At 34.2% G+C, this 15,340-nt stretch overlaps 1 pseudogene; it reads right to left on the bottom strand.

The window, feature by feature from the left end:
* Nucleotides 1-6,861: 6,861 nt before the first annotated feature.
* Nucleotides 6,862-15,340, bottom strand: part of LOC125220503 — an 8,869-nt pseudogene continuing 390 nt past the window's right edge.

The raw sequence follows: 15,340 nt of genomic DNA, 5'->3' as shown, positions 1-15,340 counted from the left end.
TAGAACTCTACGAAGGATTTAGCTACTCATGTTCATCGCAAAAGTTAAAGAAATATTCAAAAAAATATTCAAAAACATTGTTTAAACAAGAATAAAACTAAAAGTAGAAACTCCTAGAATTGGATTGGGCGGATTGGAGGTCTCGTCTTCAATCTTGCGATGAATACTCGTCCTCTGCTCGTTCTTCTCTTCTTCCTAGGTGAAAAAGTAGTATTTTTGGGGTTGAAGGCGTGTAAGTTGTGTTTGGAGGCATTTCCTAGGCATATATATACCTAGGGTTGACTTTGGGCCCGAAATAAGCTGTCCGACGAAGCTGGCGGGTCGCCAGGTTGGGTGTGCGTCGAAGCTGGCGAGTCGCCAGCTGCTTACGGCGTTTTTTTCGTGGATTGCTGGCGGGTCGCCAGGTTCGTTTGCATGCGAACCTGGCGGGTCGCCAGCTATGTCACTGCACTGCGCAGTCTTGGTAAAACGGCCATAACTTCTTCTACCGAATTCCGATTGATCCATAGCGGAAGCGATTGGGGAAGACGGAGAGAACTTCCTCGGACTTTCTTTGGCGTAGTAGCGCAGCTCCAACTCCTGGATTTGTTTCTCTCTCTTTCCCTCGTTTATGTGTTCTCTTAATGTGTGTGATTTGATGGGATCCCACACTTGTATTTATAGGCAGAGAGAGGACAAACCCTAATTATCAAACCTTAAAGCCCTTTCCATCAAAGTGGCTAATAAAATAATTAATATGGACATTTCTTATTGATCAAGTCAATTTTAATCGCATCATAAAATATATATATATATGCACGTTTATTTACTTAGTATTCAATGAATAAAATATTCCTTTTATTATAATGATTACCACAATTTTGCCAATTAATGGCACTCAAATCTGCACATATATATACCAATATATTCTCCTTTTCCATGTTAAGATAGGAACATGATATTAGTCAAACTTAATGACTAATTATGATTTAGGAAATATATTATGGCTAATTGGTTAAACGTCCATTTTTCATTCTAATTAATACAATAATTAATTGATAATTAATTAATTAGGGAAAAATGTATCTTATACCAAATACATGTATTATATGAAAAATCCAATTCTATTTAAGATTCTATTGCATGTCACATATGTGAGACATAAAACTTACATTCTCCCACTTGGTGAACATGTTGGACACAAAGTTTTCGATTCTCCCACTTGTCACACTTGACAGAGCCACAGTAAAATAGACATAATAAACATAAGGCGCGCATAATATTGGACTTTATAAATATTTTCATCATTGGTAAACATAAGTATTATATTAGAGAGACTACTAATGCGGGTCATGGCGGGCGTATATCATTCAATCGATATAGTTCCTTCCATGTACCACATCACCAATATCCACTCTAATATAATCTATAAGTGACACCACGTCCGTAATTGTCTTATTTCAAGACCTCCTGCGTTAATACTAAAAACGTACATATGCATATCAAATAATAAGTATATGCAGGAAAAGTAGAAACAACTTTATTGAATTCAAAATATCCATAACTTAAGTGTCTGAACCAACATGGAAACATAAAGATTAGACATTTCCATACCCAAGACCCATTATGTTAACTTATTCCATAAATGTCTTAGGCGGTAACGCCTTAGTCAATGGATCAGCAACCATAAGCTGTGTGCTTATATATTATATAGATATTCTTTGTTCCCAAACTTCATATTTCACGACAAGAAACTTTAATTCCATGTGTTTAGTTCCTTGAATACTTGTCATACTTACAGAAAGATACGATTGCACTATCATCACAATATAATTTCAACGGTTTGGATATTGAGGAGACAATACCAAGGCCTGAAATAAAATTTTGCAATCATTAATGCTTCAAAGCAAACCATAAATTTAGCTTTAATGGAAATTCAATAAAATTTCTAGTTGATCAGATTTCCGTAATGTGAGCATAAAATCTTTTGTTCCCTTTAAGTATCTCATTATTATCTTTGCAGTTCTCCAATGTTCAACACCAGGGTTACTTTAGTAACGGCCTAGCATTCCAACTGCAAAGTTGATGTTACAAACTTGAGCATACATCAAACTTCCCACAATAGATGCATAAGGAATATTTTCCATCTCTTTACATTCCAATTCAGTTTTTGGACATTGATCCAAACTAAATTTGTCACCTTTATGAATTGGAACAACACTTGGAGAACATGTACTCATTCCATATCTCTCTAAAATTCGATCTATGTAGTTTTCTGAGACAATCCTAACATTCCACGTGATCGATCACGTGATATTTCTATTCCAATCACGTTGGATGCCTCACCCATATCTTTCATGTCGAAATTTTTAGAGTGATGATTCTTAGTGTCATGTAGTAATCCAAGGTCACTACTAGCAAGCAACATATCATCAACATACAGAACCAAAAATATGAACTTGCTCCCACTAACCTTGAGGTATATACACCGATCAACAGTGTTTTCTTTAAAACCAAAAGCAGTAATAGTGTCATGGAATTTAAAATACCATTGTTGAGAAGCTTGTTTCAGTCCATAAATTGATGTCTTAAGTTTGCAGACTAAAAATTTTCATTCCATTTCTTATGAAGTCTTCAGGTTGTTTTATGTAGACTTCTTCTTACAAATTGTCATTTAGAAAAGCAGTTTTTCACATCTATTTGATGTAGTTCCAAGTCGAAATGGGCTACAAGTGCCAAAATGATTCTAAGTGAGTCCTTCTTTGATACTTGAGAGAAAGTCTCTTTATAATCAATGATATCTTTTATGAGTATAACATTTGGCAACAAGTCTGGCTTTAAATCGTTTGACTAAACCATTTATGTCGAATTTGGTCTTGATGACCTATTTACACCCAATACATTTGTGTCTATCAGATAATTCGACAAGGTTCCAGACTTTATCATAATCCATAGATTTTAACTCTTCTATCATGACATCAATCCATTTATTAGAATTATTATGCTTAATGGCTAGTGAATGTGAATCTGGACTATTATGTGTCTCTATGCCACATTCAGATTCTTAGATATATACCAGTCATCACAAATGGCCGGCCTTCGTTCTCGTTGAGAACGCCTTAATGGCACTTCTGTAGATGCTTCTTCCACACCTATGTTCAATGACTTCGGCATCATCATTAAGTGGTTGGTCATTCAAATGTTCAATATTGTTAGATTGTTAAACAATATTTAGCACACTTAACTTTTAAGGAAAAGGGAGAAGAGGGAAATCTACCCTTATCTCACTGATGACCGCATTATGAGTTTTAAAACTCCCACTGATCTCATCATTCTTAAAGAATCTTGAATTTCCAGTTTCAACAATTTTTCATGCTATGATTAGGACGGTAAAAAATATACCCTTTGGACTTTACTGGGTAACTCATAATGTAACTACTAACAATCTAAAGTCCAATTTCTTTTCTTGCGAAGAGTATACTCTAGTTTCTGCTGAACAACCCTAAACATGAAAGTGTTGCAACTAGGTTTTTCTACATGTCCAAAGTTCATAAGGGGTCTTTGGAACAGCCTTAATAGAAACCCGGTTTAATAAATAAGTAGCCATTCTAAGAGCATAAATTCACAATGATATGGGTAAGGTAGAATTAACATACTTCTAACCATTTCCATGAGAGTTCGGTTTCGTCTCTCAGCAACATCATTCTGCTGAGACGTACTTGGCATAGTGTATTAAGCACAAATGCCATATAATTGACTTACTTTAGTGGTAGGACCATAAAATTCACCACCTCTATCTGATCGAATAATTTTCACCTTTCTATTTAATTGCCTTTCAACCTCAATCATAAACCGTGCCTGAGATTTTTCTTGTAATTAATAAATCCATAATGTGAAAAAATCGTCAATAAAGGTGATAAAATATTTTTATCCACCAAAAGTCGAGACATCAAAAGGTCCGCAAATATTTGTATGTATAATTTTAAGGAGCTCATTACTTCTTGTGGCATTTTTAATATTGTGTTTGGTTTGTTTACATTTAATACAATCCACACAAACGGTAATGCTTGTAAAGTATAATTCGAATGAATATTATCCTTTATAAGCCTCTTAATTCTTTCACTAGAAACATGATCCAGTTCCTTTAAGCCATAAGAATGATAAATTCAAATGAATATTATCTTTTAGATGCTCATTCGACTGAGATGCACTCATTCCATACTTCTTCATCTTACGCTCCTCCTAGACCAATATGTTTCCCAATTCTTTAAGAGTCCACTAATCTTTTATAGTGAATCAATTTGGAATGGTCCATATTGAGGAGGTAAGGAAGTTAGGGTGAATTGGACAAGAAAATCCTCATCCACCTATAATCCTAATTTCAGCTTAGAAGAGATGTTATTTATGTCCATCACATGCTCGTACATAGTCCGAGAACCATTATATTGCATGCTCATGAGATCCTTCATAAGTTTTCCTGCAATAGACTTATATGCAGTTGTGAAGCGATCCTCAACATTCTGCAAACATTCTTTTGCAATGTCAATCGTTGAGAAACTTTATCTGCAACGACCATTCTAATGAATTATAAACTTAGTCCTGTTAGATTTTTCCCAGACATTATGGGCAATCAGCCAAACTACTTTGATCATAAGATCATTGACTTATCATTCAACAGTGTTAAGTCCAAGTCCATTACATCATGAGTGAACTCAAGTTTCTCTTTCCATTCAGAGAAGTTAGTTCCATTAAGTGCGGGAAAATTTGAGATAAACATACTAATAGCAAAAAAAAATATGTTTTTACATTATAAGAGCAATTAAGAAATGAATGCTCACATATAAAAGCTTTGAATAATAACACGAACATTAATTTGAAAACCCATATCATGAGGCAATTATGAAAACTCCTTTGGGTAGTCTTCATACAATAATAAAAATTATGCTTTTAATATCCATATCTTAGTTCAATAATTGAATAAAAATAAATTGGCGTTACCTTAGGGTAATCGACACCAATTTAAATTATTAACTCCATTAGTGTTCATTATGTCGCAGAGCTATTTCCTTTGGGAACAAACTATTTAGATAATGAATAGTCACAACAAGGATGATGATTAATTGCATACATAGATTTTCGTGTTAACTTGATTATAAACTCTTCTTATTTTACCTCACTTTGGTGATTGCAAAATGAACATAATATAATCAAGAATGTATACTGATTAATTTCTTGAACTAATTTTCACTTGATTTGATTATAAACTTTTATTATTTTACCTCACTTTGGTGATTGCAAAATAAACATAATATAATCTAAATCATATAGTGCTTAATTGTTTAAATAATTTTAATATGAGTTTGATTATAGACTCTCCTCATTTTGCCTCACTTTAGTGATTGCAAAATAAACATAATATAATCAATAAATTACATATCAAAATATAATTCGAATCATTTAATCATTCATTCCATATCATATAAACTTAATTGACATGAGATAATTCAATTTAATAGCAATTCTCAAAATTACGTGCATATAACACAATTAATACAGCCAAATCAATTCTATATACATAAACAAAATCAATTTGGAAATAATATATTTCAAATTTATGGCATCATTAAATTTGACATAAAACCTAGTGTATAACAATCTCTGGAATTTATGACAGCAGATAACTATCATTTATATACACTACATTATGCAAATACACATAGTATAATCACACAAAATAAATAACCTTTAATTGATAATGCAATTAACCAATACAATTCACAAACAAATTATGCGAATACAGTTAAATATTCGGCAGTAACAATTTTCTATAACAACATCCAAACAATAAATAATATTCAGTTTGATAAGTATATGCATAACTAGTCATGTGTACTAAAAATCATGTGTATTCATTAAATACGTAATGAAAATCCAAACTAATTTGAATATATGATTCATTAAAATTTCTCTGCCTAAAGAGGTTCACGAGATCAAAGAAAGCGAGAACCAAAAATATACACAAACATGATTCTCGATTCATCAATAATTTATCAAAATTAAATTCAAAAGAAAATATGATTTTCCATAATACGAAAATACATGAGTTCTCAACCATGCTCTGATACCACACGTAAGACATTATTTATCATCATATATTCAAGATTACATAATTGAATATAAATAAAGCAAGATCTTTGAACAACATGTATTTCACGTAAACCATAAACATAATGGATCGAAAACTTACCTTTATGATCCATAGCGGAAGCGATTGGGGAAGACGGAGAGAACTTCCTCGGACTTTCTTTGGCATAGTAGCGCAGCTCCAACTCCTGGATTTGTTTCTCTCTCTTTCCCTCGTTTATGTGTTCTCTTAATGTGTGTGATTTAATGGGATCCCACACTTGTATTTATAGGCAGAGAGATGACAAACCCTAATTATCAAACCTTAAAGCCCTTTCCATCAAAGTGGCTAATAAAATAATTAATATGGACATTTCTTATTGATCAAGTCAATTTTAATCGCATCATAAATTATATATATATATATGCACGTTTATTTACTTAGTATTCAATGAATAAAATATTCCTTTTACTATAATGATTACCACAATTTTGCCAATTAATGGCACTCAAATCTGCACATATATATATACCAATATATTCTCCTTTTCCATATTAAGATAGGAACATGATATTAGTCAAACTTAATGACTAATTATGATTTAGGAAATATATTATGGCTAATTGGTTAAACGTCCATTTTTCATTCTAATTAATACAATAGTTAATTGATAATTAATTAATTAGGGAAAAATGTGTCTTATACCAAATACATATATTATATGAAAAATCCAATTCTATTTAAGATTCTATTGTATGTCACATATGTGAGACATAAAACTTACACGGGCACCTCTGCTTGAAGAACCTCGAGAGATCGGTGGGCCCACACGGCCCTGTGTTGCAGCAGTACTCGATTGGTCCTTGTACACCGTACATGGGTTACTGCACCCTCCCAGCGCCCGCAGCTGGTTGGGGCACTGCCCGTTGATATCTGCAGTGCACCTAATCCCGCGGCTGCACCCGCCGGAGTTAGGGCTGAATTCCATCGGCACGTTGAATCCGTCGACCAATGATATGTCGAAGAAATCAAGGTTGTTGAACTGGTTCAGCGCGTATTCTGCTAGTGTGTTTGGGGGCAAGCCGTAGCCTCTGCACTCCAGCAGCCCACCGCAGTCGCCCGTCTGGCACCGGCCTCGACCGGCTCCATCAAAGGAGCATCCGGTCCTCGGCCATATTCTGGCGCCTGCTGTGCCCGCGGCTATGTTGAGGATCCAGGTTTGGCCGCTATATGTTGAGCTGGATCACATTAGAGTAGAAAAAAATTGCTTGTTCGGTCATGGGGCCAAAGTCCTGTTAGCCGTGCCTCTATGACTATGAGAAGGTCCGATGAGTTCTTCCTCCCATCCCATGAGAAAAGATTTCTCTCCAACAAGAAATCCAACTCCATTTCACATCTCTTCACTCTTTCATCTCCTTAATAAACATATCTTCCAATTAGACAACACAAATTTCCTTGGGAATATATTATTTAATGTATACCCATGACCCGTCTAACTCTCATATGGATATGCCATGCAAGTTAGAATTATTTTAGTTCATGGAAACCCCTACCAGTTGCTTTAAACCCCTTAGGCGGAATATATAATAACAATACATGAATCTCAATCAACACATTTTCCGATTCAAAAAAAATACTAACAAATAAAAGTAATAAAGTAGTATTAAGTAGTACAATGATATTTTGAAAATTTATTGCATCCTTCGGCATCTTGACAAACTTCTCCAATGCTAAAAAGGGTTGGGATAGAATGATACGTGACTCGGCCATATTAAACAGTTAGAAGTTCGAACTCTACCTTCAGGTATAAAATAATTTTAAATTCCTAGACCAGCTGTCTTACTATTAGAGATGCCTACAAATGAACATAGAGAATAGTAACTGAATTTGCCGATAAATATCCTTGATCTAATATAAAAAGACTAAAAACTGAATACTATGAGACACTTTCATAAGATGGATTAAATAGTCCATCCACTGGAATTCAAATTCCACAACCTCTATCAACTACAAAAAAAATTTCCAACCAACAAAACCCAAATTCCACAAACTCCATGAAAATTTATGCAACCACTAAAACTGAAATTCCACAAGCTCCATCAACTACAAAAGTTATCCATCCAATTCAAATTCCACAAGCACCTAAATACTCGATTTTTTTATGTAATTGACATCTTTTCTCAAAATATATTCTGCTTACAAGTCCTCAATCCTCATGGTTTAAAACGCATATGTACATCTCTATTAATTAGCCAAGATCGTGAATTAAACATAGCTAATCAGGTCCTTGGGATGGTTCTCTTTTTATATGGATTCCTTACTTTTGTATTAGTTAATATTTCACATATTAGATGATAGTATTAATTTTCGATTTATAATTAACAAAAATATTTAATGAATTCAGCTATGCTTCATTATCCCCATATTTCTTGTAGTATGTTCTTTGGCTGATTCAATCACTTGCATCTTTTCCCACATTTATATCTGTGCGATGGAAATTGACGTAAATAATACTACTCCATATTGATTTAACAATACTATTCTTCTTCCTTTTTTTTAGAACTTTGGCTTTTATCTACTTTCATTCATTAATTAGTTGGGAAATTTAAGAATTTGAGAAGGGACAAATACAAAGAAATTTCAAAAAAATTGAAAAATTGAATAACGAAATAGTTTGAGGAGGGGCATTTGCCTCAGGGGTGTCAACACGATAAGGACAAGACCTAATAAGGATAAACACGAACACGACTCGTTAAGAAAATCTCAAACACGAATATGAACACGACCTGTTATCCTCAAACCCGAACACGAAACGAATCTGATACGAACACATTAACAACACGAACCATCTTGGGTCAACAGGATAACGACACTATAACTACACGACCTGAAAACACGGTAAGAATATAATAACAACAAGATAACAACTACTCATGATTTAAAAATTATAAAACCTTGAATCTGATTAGGAACTTAAAATCTGATTACACATTCTAGTTTGATGAATAATAAGATTAATAGATGCATACTACTTCATAACAACAAAATCCAATAAAATCCGATACGAACACGGCACGACACGAAATTTAGGTATTTAAAATAATATTAAAAATCAATATTATAATATAAATTCTTAACGGGTAACATGAACACGAGACGAACACGACACGAAATTTTCGTGTTCTTAACGTGTCGAACCGATGAGGACACGAACCCAATAAGTTTTGACTTATATCCATAAATTCCATGCGGGTTCGTATCGTGTTGTCGTGTCGTGCAAAAAATTGTCAACCCTAATTTGCCCCACTTTTACATAAGGTGGATCCGCCCCTGATCAAAGGTAGGCTAGAATAACAACACGCAACGGAAATGAGCACAGTCGTATGTATGGAGACATGCAAATATGAGTTCTTACTATGGATGATGGACTAAGAACGATAGTGAACTTCAACCCCCGAGAGATTTGAGGCAGAGCTATCACACTATGGTCGGCAACAACTAGTGGCAGATCCAAGATTTTTGGTCTGGGGTACGATAAATTATTACAATAATACAGAGCTACAAATTCCGAGTGATCGGTTTTCTTCTCTTTATTCTGTTTTTGAATTAAAATATTTGTTTTTAATTATTTTCTTAAGAAACTTCATCATATATCAAAAATGGATTACTTTAAAAAAAATTATTTTAACTTTTGCAGAATGTTTTGTTTTTATTAAAAGTCATCTTTTGACTTATTATGAGGAAAAAATTCAATTACTTTTAAAAAAAAAAAACAAGACTTTATGCACCATTACATTTTCTCAAGAATTTATTTCTTATACTTTACATCAAAAATATTTTTCATATTATTATGATCTTAAAATGAGCATTGAAAGAAGAGATGATTTAAATCTATATGATCTTTAACAAAAAGTAAAAAAAAAATGTAAGAGTGAAAAATGTAATAAGGAAGAGTGAAAAAACAAAAGTCAAGTAGTTAAAAAATGCACTATGAAAGGAAAGTTGATTCAAATTTAATGATCTAGAACAAAAAGAGTAAAAATAAAGTCATAAGAGAGCTACAAATCATGAAGTGTGTGAATAAAAGAAAAACAAAGCCATAAAAGAGCTACAAATGAGTGTAAGAAGAAAAATGTAGTATTAGTAAAGAAGTGTGTTAAAAAAAGTCAAGTAGTTAAAAATGAACTATGAAAGGAACGTTGACTTAAAATTAATGATCTAGAACAAAGAGTAAAAATTAAAAATTAAAGTCATAAGAGAGATACAAATGAAGTGTAAAAAAAGAAAAAGAAAAACGGCTTCAATCAAAAATAAAGCAAGATGGGAATTGAATTGTTAATAGTCCTTAAGATTATCTATATGTTGGCTTTTCTATCCACTGTTTATTTAATTAAATGAAATTTCATTTTGTAAGCAAGTAATATAATAGCATTAAGTGTTGGGCACTTAATTTCTATATTGGGTCAATCAATATTACTCATTTATGTAGAAATTTTCAGATTGAGAAAGTTAATTATTTCATTTCCTTTCCTATGTATTGTTTTGTGCATAAAAATAAGAACGTATATAATTCGATGAAACCTATAGCTATATATCAAATATATACCCTCTTGGTTAGAAGAAAATGGCATGCTTTCTCCCAACGTGTTTTTTCATAATCACTCTTCTTTTCACTTCAGGTACAACTATTTCCTAAAAATATTACATTGAAAATTTTACAGTAAAATATTAATATAAGATGGTATTTTCTCAAAAAAAAATACAATATGGTGATGACAGGCATGAGTGAAAAGTTGCAAAAGGATGGACAGAGGTGTATAGAAGGGTTGGACTTGGGTTCATGTAGCACTGCAGACTGCGATGGGAATTGTTGTAATAAGTTGTGTAACAGTTCCTATTCTGGCGCTAATCCACATGCTTATTGCGGTAATTACCCTGGATTTCATGGTCTTAAGTGCCTCTGTCAGCATGATTGTTGATATGCTTTGTTACTCTTTAATAAAGAAAATGTTATTTTGAATCTCTTGTCCATTGTGAAATACTATAATTGAATGTTGTTAACGGAAGAAATTGATGCAAAACTAGTTGTGTTTGAGTTTTAATCTATTTTTAATATGGTAACACTAGAATAGAAATATTTATACTGAACAAAAGGATGATATATATACGTGTAAGTTAAATAAATTAACATAACCTTCTTTGACGAAAAATATACTTTGACATTAAAACCTGTATTATTTTGAAAGTTTCTATTTCAAAAATACGGAGATAGTATAATTTTTTTGTTGACCTATTCTCAATCCCCTAATGTTCAAACCATTAGAAATTTATAATTAAACCATAACGTTGACGTTGACAACAATTCACAATTGTCCAATTACAGTTATTTACAGTAATGAGATGAGAATTATGTCATGCTATGTCACTAAAATAAGAGCAACTGCATCGGTGCTCTTTGCATCGAGCAGGTGCTGTGCCGACGGCACGACAAGCACCCTGCTCGCCGTTGTGTTCTTGCCGACGGCACGGCCCTGCTCGATGCATCGAGCACCACCGTGCCAATGAGCAGGGTGATGTGGCCGCTTCTGATTGGCCAACGGCAATGCCGTTAACATTTTTCAATTTTTTTAATTAAAAATTGATTTTAAATAAATAATACTCCCTCCGTCCCCGATTAAGAGTCACACTTTGACCGGACACGAGTTTTAAGAAATATAAAGAATAGTTGATTGAAAAAGTTAGTGGAATGTGAGACCCATTTTTTATATTGGTTTTATAATAAAATGTGAGTGAATTGAGTTAGTGGAATGTGGGACCTACTTACTATTTATGGCAAAAATGAATTGTGACTCTTAATTGGGGACGGGCCGAAATGGAAAAGTGTGACTCTTAATCGGGGACGGAGAGAGTAATAATTTCTCACTTCCCAATAAAATATATCCGTTTTCTCTCCACTTTTAAATTATTTTTCATTCTTTTTTACCCCAAAATTCACATTTTCATCTATAAATACCTCCATTTCCACACAAAAAAATTTGCACCACAATACACAAAACAATTCTCTCATCAATTGTCATCTAAATTCTCACTCTTTCACTCTTGCATAAAATGTCCGGCTTCGGCGATCACCCCTCCGACTCCCGTGGATGGAACCACGAATGGTTCGGCTCATCGCCATTCCCTAATCCAGATACAAATTTCTCGCCCCTCCTCAAACCTAAGGTTCACATTTTCCGTGTGGCTACAAGCCTTACCCGGTGGACGAGCAAAATGCCGAGGGGCAATACGGGTGGGCTCCTGAAACTGGCACGGAAGAGAGCGCCCCGACGCCGCCGGAGGGCGGTTCCGACCGTCCCGTAGCTCCTCCTCCTCACAGTGTCTGTGTTAGTACTCGTGGCAGTACCGGTAACCCCAATGTCCGCACTTCGTACACTCCTGGGGAGATAGAGAAATTATTCAAAGCTTATTTGGTGATCTCCGAAGATGCGAAAATCGGTACGAACCAAACCGGTGACATGTTTTGGTGGCGCATCTCTCGCCAGTACTATAACGCCCCACTTTTTCAAACCCTAATTTTCGAGACATAAGATTTTTGCATTAAATGCTTTTAATGCTATGGAGTATGTGGATTTATTGATAAGTGATTTAATTGCATGTTTTCTTTGTGACCTAATTGCGATTTAGAGTTGAGATTGATTGAATAGTCAAATATGTTGAATATATGACGTGGCTGTTGAATAGTCAAAGATGTGGAATATATGACGTGGCCGTTGAAAGGTCAATGTGTTGATAATATGAGGTGAAAGTGGAAATGGCTGAAATTGTGATATGATCATGTGAATAATTGATGCGGGGTGAAATATATTGTGACAAATTAATTCCTAAGAGATGAGTGAGATTAAATAGGATTTTCATAAATATCATACACATGTATTTGAAATTTTCGACCCCCATGATTTATTGGAGGGGAATCTTATTTTCTTGGATTTAATTATTGTTTGGGATAATTATCCAAATTAAATCCAAAGTCCAATTATTTCTTATTTTTCCATGAGGAAAATCGATACCCATGTTTATTCCAAGGAAATTTTCGAAAATCTCCTATTTATGGGAGAAGGAATTATTTTATTATATTAATTGATCCCTTATTTATTCTCTCCCATAAATAAATTCAAGTATCCTAGCATATCTTACCATATCTAAGGAGATCTTGCATATTCTATTTTAATTAAGATTTGAAATTGATTCCTTGTGGAGGAAACATAATTCATGCCACTTTCCTAATTATTTGGGAAGATTATTATTTTTATTCTGCTCCGTGAAATCTCTTGCTCCGTGAAAATTAAATATAATCCTACACCTATTTAATAGGCAGAAATCGCCTACTCCTTATTTAAATAGTAGGATTTATTATTCTTATTCTGCTCCGTGATATTTTATTATACTCCGTGAAATACCAAATTAAATCATATGCTAATTAAATAGCATATAAAATTCGAAACTCCCTTATTTCTCACCAGAATTAACGCCACTCTCCTCCCCCATATCTTTCCAAATCTTTATTTATTTAATTGTGGGATTATATTCTTACACTCTCTAAATAAGAGAGAAAAACCCTAACCCTAGCCCCACTACACGTCTCCCTCTCTCCCTCTTTCACGCCATTTTCTCTCTTCCACTCTTCTTCAACTTGTTTTCTATTTTATTCAAGATCTCTTCATTCTTTACAAAGAATTGAAGTTGAAACTCAAGAATTGTTGAAGAATCAAGGCTATTACTTTGTTCTACCGTTCGTTCTATCAAGAAAAGGTATTTTTATATCAATCTTTTCTCATCTAACCGATTAATCGGTGTTCTTGAACCCTCATGCATATAGATTGAGTGAAAAGAGGAAAAAAATTGATGAATATGGAGTAATGTGCGTGTGTGTGTGTGCATCGGTATGCGTGTGTGTGTGTATACGTGTGAGATGTGTTGAAGAACACTCATGCGTAACATGTTTTAATGATAGATTTGGAGTTGTGGTGCGAATAAAATTGATATGATGAGCATGTCTTGATTTTTGAATGATAATATAAAATGAATCGATGGGAAAAAGGGAAACATTGGGAACATGCATGATTTTGAGTAGATGATTGAAACTTACTCATGAAACACATAATTTAAAGGTGATAACTCGCGCTCTCGGCGTGATAGCAAGAGGAAGAGCGTACTTGTGATCTAAGGAGTCGAGGTGGGCTTTATTTACTAAACTCTTTTATTATCAAAATATTGATTATGGTGTTATAAGGGTGGATTAAAATGTTCTGTCATGCCTGTGATTGTTTTGATTATGTTGTGTGCCTGATGCCTAGTTTGTGAGTCCGCTCCATTAGGCTATAGGGCTATATAAACGAATTCGGGTCTGAGTAGGGCCGCAAACCCTATCAGGCTAGTGTACACAGTTGGGATCGGGAGTCGTCCTTGCTAGTCGGCCGGTCTCGTGGGCGAATAGTGTGGCCACACTTTCGTCGCACTATGGAATTGTTGATTGTTGAGAAAATGGGAGGAATTGTTTGACTGGCCAGTCTATGAAATTATTTTGTGATACTCGATAATATTCTTTCATAACTGTAAACTCGAGTTCACTATGGTAAGGATGGCATATCTATTAAAATGTTTTGGCATGAGTCCACTGAGTATGTTAAAGTAATCAGCCCTGCATGTGTTTTCCCTATGTGTAGGTTGAGCGGCGACGAGCGGTTGGCGGTGTTGAGCAAATTAATTGAATAATATGGTCATTTTGAAACTTCGAGTGTAGTTATGTCTTCATACATGGCTTCACCCATGAAACTTATCATCGTTTGTTTGAGTTTGAACTTATTCCTTTTGGTTTAGAATATTGAGACATAATGCGTTTTTGGATTATATTAAACCCTTGTCTTTTAAGCATAATTTATGATATTTATTCATGATTGAGTTTCTTGCTTAAGCCGTTGCCATATTGCTTTGATAGTTCATTAATTACTTCGGTCAAACCCCTTTAAATGAAACCATAGCATATGTTCTTGTTGCATTTAAGTCCGCCTAGGTAAAGATCGTCGTATTTATTATACCCTAGAAGGGCGGGTCGTTACAAGTACAATGCCAGCCGACCGGATGGAACCAACAAGTGCAATGAGAGTATGGTGCGCAATGCCAGCGGAAGAGCCAACGATGAAATCCAATAGTTCCGGGGGGTAATACCTCTAGGAACAA

The sequence above is a fragment of the Salvia hispanica genome, chromosome 4, assembly GCF_023119035.1.
Source record: "Salvia hispanica cultivar TCC Black 2014 chromosome 4, UniMelb_Shisp_WGS_1.0, whole genome shotgun sequence".
Lineage (NCBI taxonomy): Eukaryota > Viridiplantae > Streptophyta > Magnoliopsida > Lamiales > Lamiaceae > Salvia > Salvia hispanica.
This window is presented reverse-complemented; position numbering and strand designations above follow the sequence as displayed.